The following is an 8542-nucleotide window of genomic DNA, read 5'->3' on the forward strand; positions in this document are numbered from 1 at the left end:
AAAAAAAAAAAAAAAAAAAAAAAAAAAAAAGTAGCCACGTATGTCCAAGACCTAATCTCTGGGGACTGTGAATGTGACTTTGTTTGGAAATAAGGGTCTTTGCAGGTATAATTAAAGATCTTGAGATGAGAACATCTGGTTTTGCTATCTGCTGTCTGGCCCTAAATCCGATGACTGGGGTCTTTATAAGAGAAAAGCGAGGGAGGGAGGGAGGTACAGTGCAGAGGCAGGAATCGGAGGGATGTGTCTACAAGCCGCGGGATGCCCACAGTTGCTGGCAGCACCAGAAGCTGGGAGAGAGGCCTGGAACAGATTCTCTCCCGAAGACTCCAGAATGCACTGGCCCTGCCCACACTTTGGTTTTAGCCCTAGAAGACTCATTTCCGACTTCTGGCATCCAGAACTGTGAGAGAACAAATTTCTGTTGTTGCAAGCCACCAAGTTGGTGGTCATTTGTCACGGAAGCGATGGGAACTGATACCCGTGCAAAGATCATTCAGCAGAAGGAAGCTGGAGAGTTAGCCTGAGAACCTCCCTGCCCCCAGCACCTTCCAACTGGTTTTCACCATGGCCCTGGGAGGAAGACTGTGTCACCTGTCACCTCCATTTCCCAGGTAGAGAGAGCATCCTCGCCTGACCCCATCCTGGCTCATCATTGCTTTCTTCCTGACTCACTGCTGGAGCCGACCCTGTGCCCGACCCCTCACTGGGAGGACAGGGAGCAGGCCGAGATGTCGCTCAGCCCTGGTGGGATCCAGCAGACCTCACACTCAGCATCATGCACTAAGCCCCCTTCACGCCAGCCATGGCGCTGGGCACCAGTGACCCAGGAGTGCCTCGGATGCTGTCTCTTCTTTCCCGGAGCTTGGGCAGCAGGCCTCAGGTCCTGCCTTAGGACTGTGTGGCCCGCCCTCTGTTGCCGCATCTGGCCCCCCGTCCTCCTTACAGGTTGGTGTGGCATTTGCTGGTCTGACACTGGCTTGTGTCACTCGGTGAGGTCAGGTGTGGCAGGCATGTGAGTGGTAGGGGGATCGGGCTGTGTGGTGGCCCATCCGTGGCCCCTGAGCTCTCACCATGACACTCAGAGAGCTGCTAGCTGGCTCGCCCGTATGCGTGGCTCTCAGCATGGGGACTGAGCAGGAGGGAGAGTGGGGTCCTCGGTCAGTGGGGTGGGCCAGCCCCACCAGCTCAGCATCCCTCCCAGTTGCTCTCCCCGCTGTAGCCTTTGTCCATGGGCAGCTTCCTCTGTTACATGGACATCAGGGTCCCCCTACCTCTCCCAACCCTCCTGTGGAGTCCGTCTTGTGAGCACTCTTGGTGCCTGCCCCCTCCCTGCAGTATGTCCCAGGCCAGGCCAAGGCCACCTTGCCTGCCTGTGCCATCTCCTCCTCCACTATCTCCTGCCTTGGCCTGGCCCCCACGTCAGCTTCTGTCTACACAGCAGCCAGGAGAGGTCTCTGAATAAACCCCATCTGCTCATGTTTCTCCCTTGCTCCAAACCCAGCAGCAATGGCTCAGCATGGCCGTGTGGCTCAAGTTGCTTCGCAGTGGAGCCCCCTTCTCCAGCCAAGCGCATGGCCTCCTCCCTGCTCAAACAGCCTGCTCCTCCTCTATGCAGGCCTTTGTGCCCGCCTTGCCCCTGCACCCACCTGGACACTGCTGCTGGCACTCTGTGTGCTCGCAGCCTCCACCCGGCCCTGTGAGCTGCACCAGGCAGGGACTGCGCTGGTCTCATCCCCTCATGGAGCCCAAGTGTCTGGCACCGAGCCTGGCCCAGGGTGTCCTTGGTCTGGGGGATCAGCATTGCTTTCCATTGCTGTGTTACATTCAGCTCTCCCCCTGCTGGGATGCAAGCTCTTTGAGGGCAGGGACCCTGCTGAGACCTGGCGCAGGGCCTGGCATGCAGGAGGTGCTCTGTAACTGTTTGTTGAATGATTGAGTGGGTGAGTGTTGGATGGTGTTCAAACGAGGGGTCCCCTGGACACCTGGGGAGGGACTTCACATCCACATTGACCCACCCAGGGGGTACTGTGTTGACGGGCTGTTTGGGGGCCTGCAGGAAGGACTGGAGGTCCCCTGTGTGTCCAGATGCTCTGCAGGGCCAACCTGGGTCCTCTGGCTATCGGGCTGAGATGGAGGTGCTTAGACTGGGTGGACAGTGCCCTGCCCCAGCCATGGCAGACAAGCCTGCCTGGTCCTGTCCCTGGGCGCAGGCCAGAGTGCCAAGACAGCACAAAAGACTCATGCAGAAAAATCAGGCCCCAAGGTGGTTTAAAAATGTCAAAACCCAGGTACTCTCTAAAACCAGGAGGCTGAAAGCTGGGTGCAGCCAAGGCCTGGGGGCAAAGGGACATGCTTAGATTAAAAAAGGCCAAAGCATCCAATAGCCAGGAGGGTTTGCTTGAACATTCCAGCATGTTCTGTTGATTTATGGCTGTTGCTAAGTAACAGAGTATATTGAGGCGGTCGTGATTTTAAAGCTATGGCTCCCGACCAGAGAGTCGACAGAAAGGGAAAACCATTAATCGGGGTGGGGGCTGGGGGAGGGTTTAAATGCAGCCCAGAGGACTGGGAACCGTTAGAAGCAATTAGAGTGGAGCCCAGGGTACCCACCCCTCTGCACTTGCAATCCTCCAAGGGAGGATCCAACTGCAAGTGTGGAGAGCCGGCTGCCGACATGGGCTTCTCTTCAGAAAGACACCAGCGTGAATTTATCTTTTATTTTGCAGTAAATCCATTACTGTGTGTCAGATTTCTAATAGAGCACCGCTGGCATACCAGATGTACAAATGTGTCATCTTGCCGGTCAGGATTCACTGTGTTTGTTTTATGTTATGCACAGCACTCCAGCACCATCCACCTGCTAAACACACACTGATACCTACTGTGTGCCCTGCTTGGGATACAACAATGGAAAATACACGAAGCTGACATTCTGGTGGGGGAGACAGACAATAAATAGTAGTCATGATAAAAAATAAGAGATAAATGCTATGGAAAAAGAAGAAGCAAAGTCCAGGAGTAGGAGTGTGTGTGTGTGTCTGGGGAGTTGGGCAGCCCTGGTTGCGGTTGTAAGTAGGAGGAACCTCGTTGACCTCCTTAAGAAGGTAGCATTTGGGTAAAGTCTTGAAGGAAGGGAGGGACTGAGCCTTGCAGGTATCTGAGGGATGACTGGACCGATCCAAGAGAGGGGATGGCAGGTGCACAGGCCCTGAGGCAGGGGCATGCATGCTGTGTTGGAGGAACAGCAGGGAGGCCAGTGTGGCTGGAATAGAGTAAGGAAGGGAGACCGGGGAGAGGAAGCAGAACCTATAGGGTCTTCAGGCCACTGGGAGGACATTGCTGCACAGCAGGTCAGAATCCCACCTGAAGTCCAGTCCCATACCCGGGGCCCATGCTCTGCAGATAGGATTCCCTCCTGCCAAAGGGTAGCTTGCTCCTTTCTGACTGGCCTACACCTGTGCCCTTGTTGCATGTTCTCGCAGCCCTGAGGGGCCCTCTCCACAGTGCATCTTAGTTTGGGTTCCCCTAAAGCAGAGCCTGAGACAAGCATGGGGGGGCATGCAGTTTATTTGGGATGGAATTCAGGGTACATCATTTGGGTCCTTGCTGTAGGGAATGGGGGCTCCGCTGCACTGAGAAGTATACAGAAGTCTCCAGAACTGGTTTCTGAAAGACAGGGGGCAGAAGTTTTCTAGTGATTCATTTTTGAAACTGGTTGAGGGTTGACTGGGGGGGCGACATCAGGTCTTTCACACTCCACACTGCACATGCTCAAGACTCGGTGGCATTGGCGAAGGCCTTGGAATAGATGCAGAAAGATGCCAGAGTCCTTGAGGTAGAGGCTGGGCAGACATTCACCATGGCTGTGGTGGAATCAGAGGGGGTCTGAGGGTCTCACACATCTTCCTGGTCCCCTTCTCAGACTTCAGCACCATGACCCTGGGCAGTCGAGAGACTGGACCTCCCTGCTTCCAAGCCTGGGTTTGTATTCCCTTTTTTGCTGAGCTGTTCAGACTGGCTTTCTGTCACTTGCAGACAGAGTTCTGATCAAGCCTCACCATTGTCCCTGGCACCAGTTGGCCTAAGAGGACAGTAGTTCACTCAGCAGCGGGCAGACCCTAGCCACAGCCATGGCCCTCTCAACACCTGCTCCCCAACAGGCCCCAGCTGCCCCTTGATTTGAACCAGTCACTGTCTCCCTGGCTCTCTAGGTTCTGAGAGCACCATCATACTTGACTCTGGTTCACTGACAGATGCTTGGACTGGTCCCCCTGCCCTGCATGGCCCCCTGGTGCAGCCCATCAAGACACACCTTGGCTGGCCCTGCTCCATCTTCCCACAGTAGGAGCTCGTTGGCCAGCCTGTGCCACTATCCTGAGGGAGGCACTGCAGTGTTGGGGAGAGGAGCAGGACCAGCAGCTGGCCACCTGAGTCACTTACTACCTCCCCTGGTCACCCATTCATTCATCAAATCATCCAGCAAATCCAAAAGACTCCTCCTACGTGCCAGGCACGCAGCAACAGACAGCAGGGAACAAAACAGGAGAGAGGCCTGCCCCATGGAGCTGGCCTTCTAGTGGGGAAAACAAACAAAAATCAAGGTAAGTCGTTAAAATATGTGACATGTTAGTGCTAAGTGCGAAAGAGAAAAGAATAAAGCGGGGCAGGGGGATATGGAATGCTGGGGCCAGGGATGACATTTAGATGGTGGTGCCCATGTTCAACATGGGGAGAAGTCTGGAGCTCAGCTCTGGGAGCCAGGTTGCCTGGGTCCAAGTCTCATCCATGGCTCACATGTGACTTGCAGAGGTTGCTGAGCCTCTTCTAGTCTCAATTTCCCCATCTGTGAAATGGATATACTAAGAGTCCCTAACATGGGGTCTTTGCAGGTGAAGTGAAAGAAATAATGTATTTGGAGCATTTCCGTGGGTGATCCTTAGACCTTAGCTTCTCTCCATGGTGAATATTCCTTCTTGGCCTAAGAGATGTGTAGATTCCCTAATTCTTGGTGCCCCTGACACTTTCTCTCTCTCTGGAATGTTGAGCTTGGGGTTGGGGCAGCAAACCTCATTCTGGGGGATGTGGCCAGTGTGGTTTGTGATCATGTTGCCCCATCCATCTGTCCCATCTGCTCCCCCATCCCTCAGGACTGTGGTTTCCTTGAGACCTGGAGGACAGGAATGGGTGCTATTCATTGGTTTCTTCTCCAGTGTCTCCTGTAGTCTTCATACTTAATCGGTGATCAATCCTTTTTAAAATTAATGAATGGCGAATACATGCTATAAGGACTTAGTGATGACTTCAAGCACTGAAATAATCAAGGAAGGCTCCATGGAGGAAGTGTCATGAGAGGAGGGCTTGGCAATGCCAGTGGGAGGGAAGAGTGCCATCCCACTGGTGTAGGCTGGGTGGATTTCGTTCACTGCAGTCCCCTCTTCACAGATGAAGAACGTGTGTCTGCAGATGAGAGACCAGCCCTGCACCACTGCTCGGAGCTCCTGGGAGCCTGCCCTTGAGAAGCTTGGAATCTTATTTCCTTGATAATGCCAGGCCCAGGTGGGAAGAGGGGGTGAGCATTGGGCCTTCGGGGCCCCTCTGGAAAGGGCTGGGCTGGCTGGTTGGAGAGATGGATGAGTGGAGGCAGCACACTGGCTGGCAAGTGCTGTGAATTATTGATCACCAGAGAGCAATGGTTAGGCCGAGGTCATCTCCCTCCTGGGCCAAACTGCTCGATCACGCTTAATTGCCTGTTTTCCAAATTTCCCCAGGGCTGGCCTAGGGGAAGGATCAGCTCTGTGCCCATTTATTTTGCTTGAATCCAGTGTATGGGGTAAAAAAAGATACCACCAATTTCTCTTCAGTATTAGATGTGAAAACAGTGGATGAGATTAAGTCAGGTGTTAAAAGGGGGGCTCCTGTCCTATCTGGCATTGCAAAGAGGTACTGCTCTGTGCACCCCAATCCCCCCAAGATTTGGTTCACTTGATTGGGTGCCGGGCTGGTAGAAACTAAAATAAATTAGGGGCAATATATACTCCCTGAGTACCTGCAATGTGTCAGGCTCTATGTATATCATCCCCTTTAATTTTTACTGAGAAACTCAAATAAAATACATATAACACACTAAAATGAGGATCCAGATAAAGAAACAGATTTTCAAACAAAATTGTCAAAAGTTGGTTGCGGGCCGGCCCGGTGGCGCACTGGATAAGTGCGCCGCTTGGGAAGCGCGGCGGCGCTCCCGCCCGAGGGTTCGGATCCCACATGCAGACCGGTTCCCGCTCACTGGCTGAGCGAGGCGTGGGAGCAACGCCAAGGGTTGCGGTCCCGTTGCCGGTACCCGGTCCGGTGCGGGGGCAACACTGAGGGTTGCGATCCATTGCCGGACACGGAAATCGACAAAAAGAAAAAAAAAAAAAAAAAAAAAAAAGTTGGTTGCAAGGATTCTTCCACTTCTTACCGACAGGAGGGTCTGAACAGATAGGGTGGTGGGTAACAAGAGGAGGTTTGTGGAGAGAACTGCTCTGGAGAGGGCTGTGCTGGGAGCCTCATCCCACTAAAGGGAGAAATGGGAGGTGCCCGCCCCTTCCCTGAAGTCAAGTGTGGCGGGATGACTCAAAACTTAAAATTTAGCTGCTGGGCTTCTGGCCAAGATGGAATAACAGGGACCAGACTTACCTTCTCACCTGAAATATCTTAAAAAATGGAACAAAACATAGGACACAGTGGTTTTCAAGCAACTGGGCCTCAGGCAGTAAAGGACAGCGATCACTAAGGGTGAGAAACAGACAAGGCAAAGCTGAGGATTCCTTGAGCTGACTGTGTGTGAGAGTTTCTTGGCCATGCTACAGGGAGAGGTTGCCCACCTGAGCCTGGTGGAATCCCTGGGTGGAGGAGAGGGCAGACTAATGGAGAGGAGAGAGCTGAAAAGAGAGAGGTCTGGAGATATGCAGGGGTCCAACTTGAGTACTCAGTTGAGTACTGATCAGCACAGATATGTGAGGAAGCTACCCAAGGCCAGGGAAAGAATCACCCAAAAGGACCTGAGCGAATAGTGTCTAGAGCACCCACAGAGTCAGGAATAGTGCCTGCTCTCACCAACCAGACTATAAAAGCTCATAATTAACAGGACACTGGGTAGACTACTCAGGAAATTCTTGCCTCAGTAGTGTGGAATAATTAGTCCTAGATTGAGAACTGTTCCAAACATGCTTAGCAAATCATCAAAGCAAAACTTGAAAAGATCAAGCTGTTTTTAAATGAGTTGCCTACATCTCACCACAAAACTCAATAATTAGGAATACAAACATATCCAGCACCTAATGAGGTAAAAGTCACAATGTATGGCATCCAGTAAAAAATTACCAGCTATGAACAAAAGCAAGAAAATGCAACCCACACTGAGGAGAAAATTCAATCAATTGAGATTGATTCAGAATTGACAGAGATGTTAGAATTAAAGGAAAGGCCATCAAAGCAGTCATTCTATCCATATTCCATACATTCTCAAAGCTAGAGGAAAGACTGAACATACAACAGACACAGAAGATATAAAAAAGACCTAAATCAAAGTATGGCAGATAAGAACTATAATGTCCAAGATGAAAAGCAAAGTGAATGGGATTTACAGCAGAGTGGATATTGCAGAAGAAAAGATTAGTTAACCTGAAGACAATAATAGAAAGTATCTGTAAAGAAATAGAGAGTAAAAAGACTAAGAAAAGAAAAATAACATTAAAAAGGAACAGAGTCTCACCCAGTGAGCTGAGGGAAAACATCAAGAGGTCTAATGTATGTGTAATTGGAGTCTTTCAAAGAGAAGAGGGAGAGGAACACAAATATTCAAAGAAATAATGGCTGGAGCTTTTTTTCCTTTCTAACTTGGGCCCAGCAGGATGTCTCCTGCAAAGAAGGGTGGCAAGAAGAAGGGCCCTTCTGCCATCAGTGAGGTGGTGAGCCGAGAATACACCATCAACATTCACAAGCGTATCCATGCAGTGGGTTTCAGGAAACGTGCACCTCAGGCACTCAAAGAGATCCGGAAATTTGCTATGAAGGAGATGGGGACTCCAGATGTGTGCATTGATACCAGGCTCAACAAAGCTGTCTGGACCAAAGGAATAAGGAATGTCCCCTACCGTATCCACGTGAGGTTGTCCAGAACACGTATGAGGATGAAGGTTCACCAAACAAGCGCTATGCTTTGGTTACCTGCGTACCTGTTACCACCTTCAAAAATCTGCAGACAGTCAATGTGGATGAGAACTAACTGCTGATTGTCAAATAAAATTATAAAACCACACACAAAAAAAGAAATAATGGCTGGAAATTTTCCAAATTTGATGAAACTATACACCCACCAATATAAGATTCTCAATGAACCCCAAGAACAATAAGAATGAAGAAAACCACCTAAGGCACATTATAATCAAAATACTCAAAATTAGCCATAATAAAAGTAGCCAGAAAAGGAGAATGGGGTTGGGAAGGACATGTTCCATACGGAGGAACAAAGATAAAGATCACAACAGATTTCTTG

General features: G+C 50.9%; 1 pseudogene; it reads left to right on the top strand.

The window, feature by feature from the left end:
* The first annotated feature begins 7880 nt into the window (after positions 1 to 7880).
* Positions 7881 to 8303, top strand: LOC103596787 (annotated as a pseudogene).
* The last annotated feature ends 239 nt before the right edge of the window (positions 8304 to 8542 follow it).

This window comes from Galeopterus variegatus, unplaced genomic scaffold (assembly GCF_000696425.1).
Source record: "Galeopterus variegatus unplaced genomic scaffold, G_variegatus-3.0.2 Scaffold2113, whole genome shotgun sequence".
In the NCBI taxonomy this organism is placed as follows: domain Eukaryota; kingdom Metazoa; phylum Chordata; class Mammalia; order Dermoptera; family Cynocephalidae; genus Galeopterus; species Galeopterus variegatus.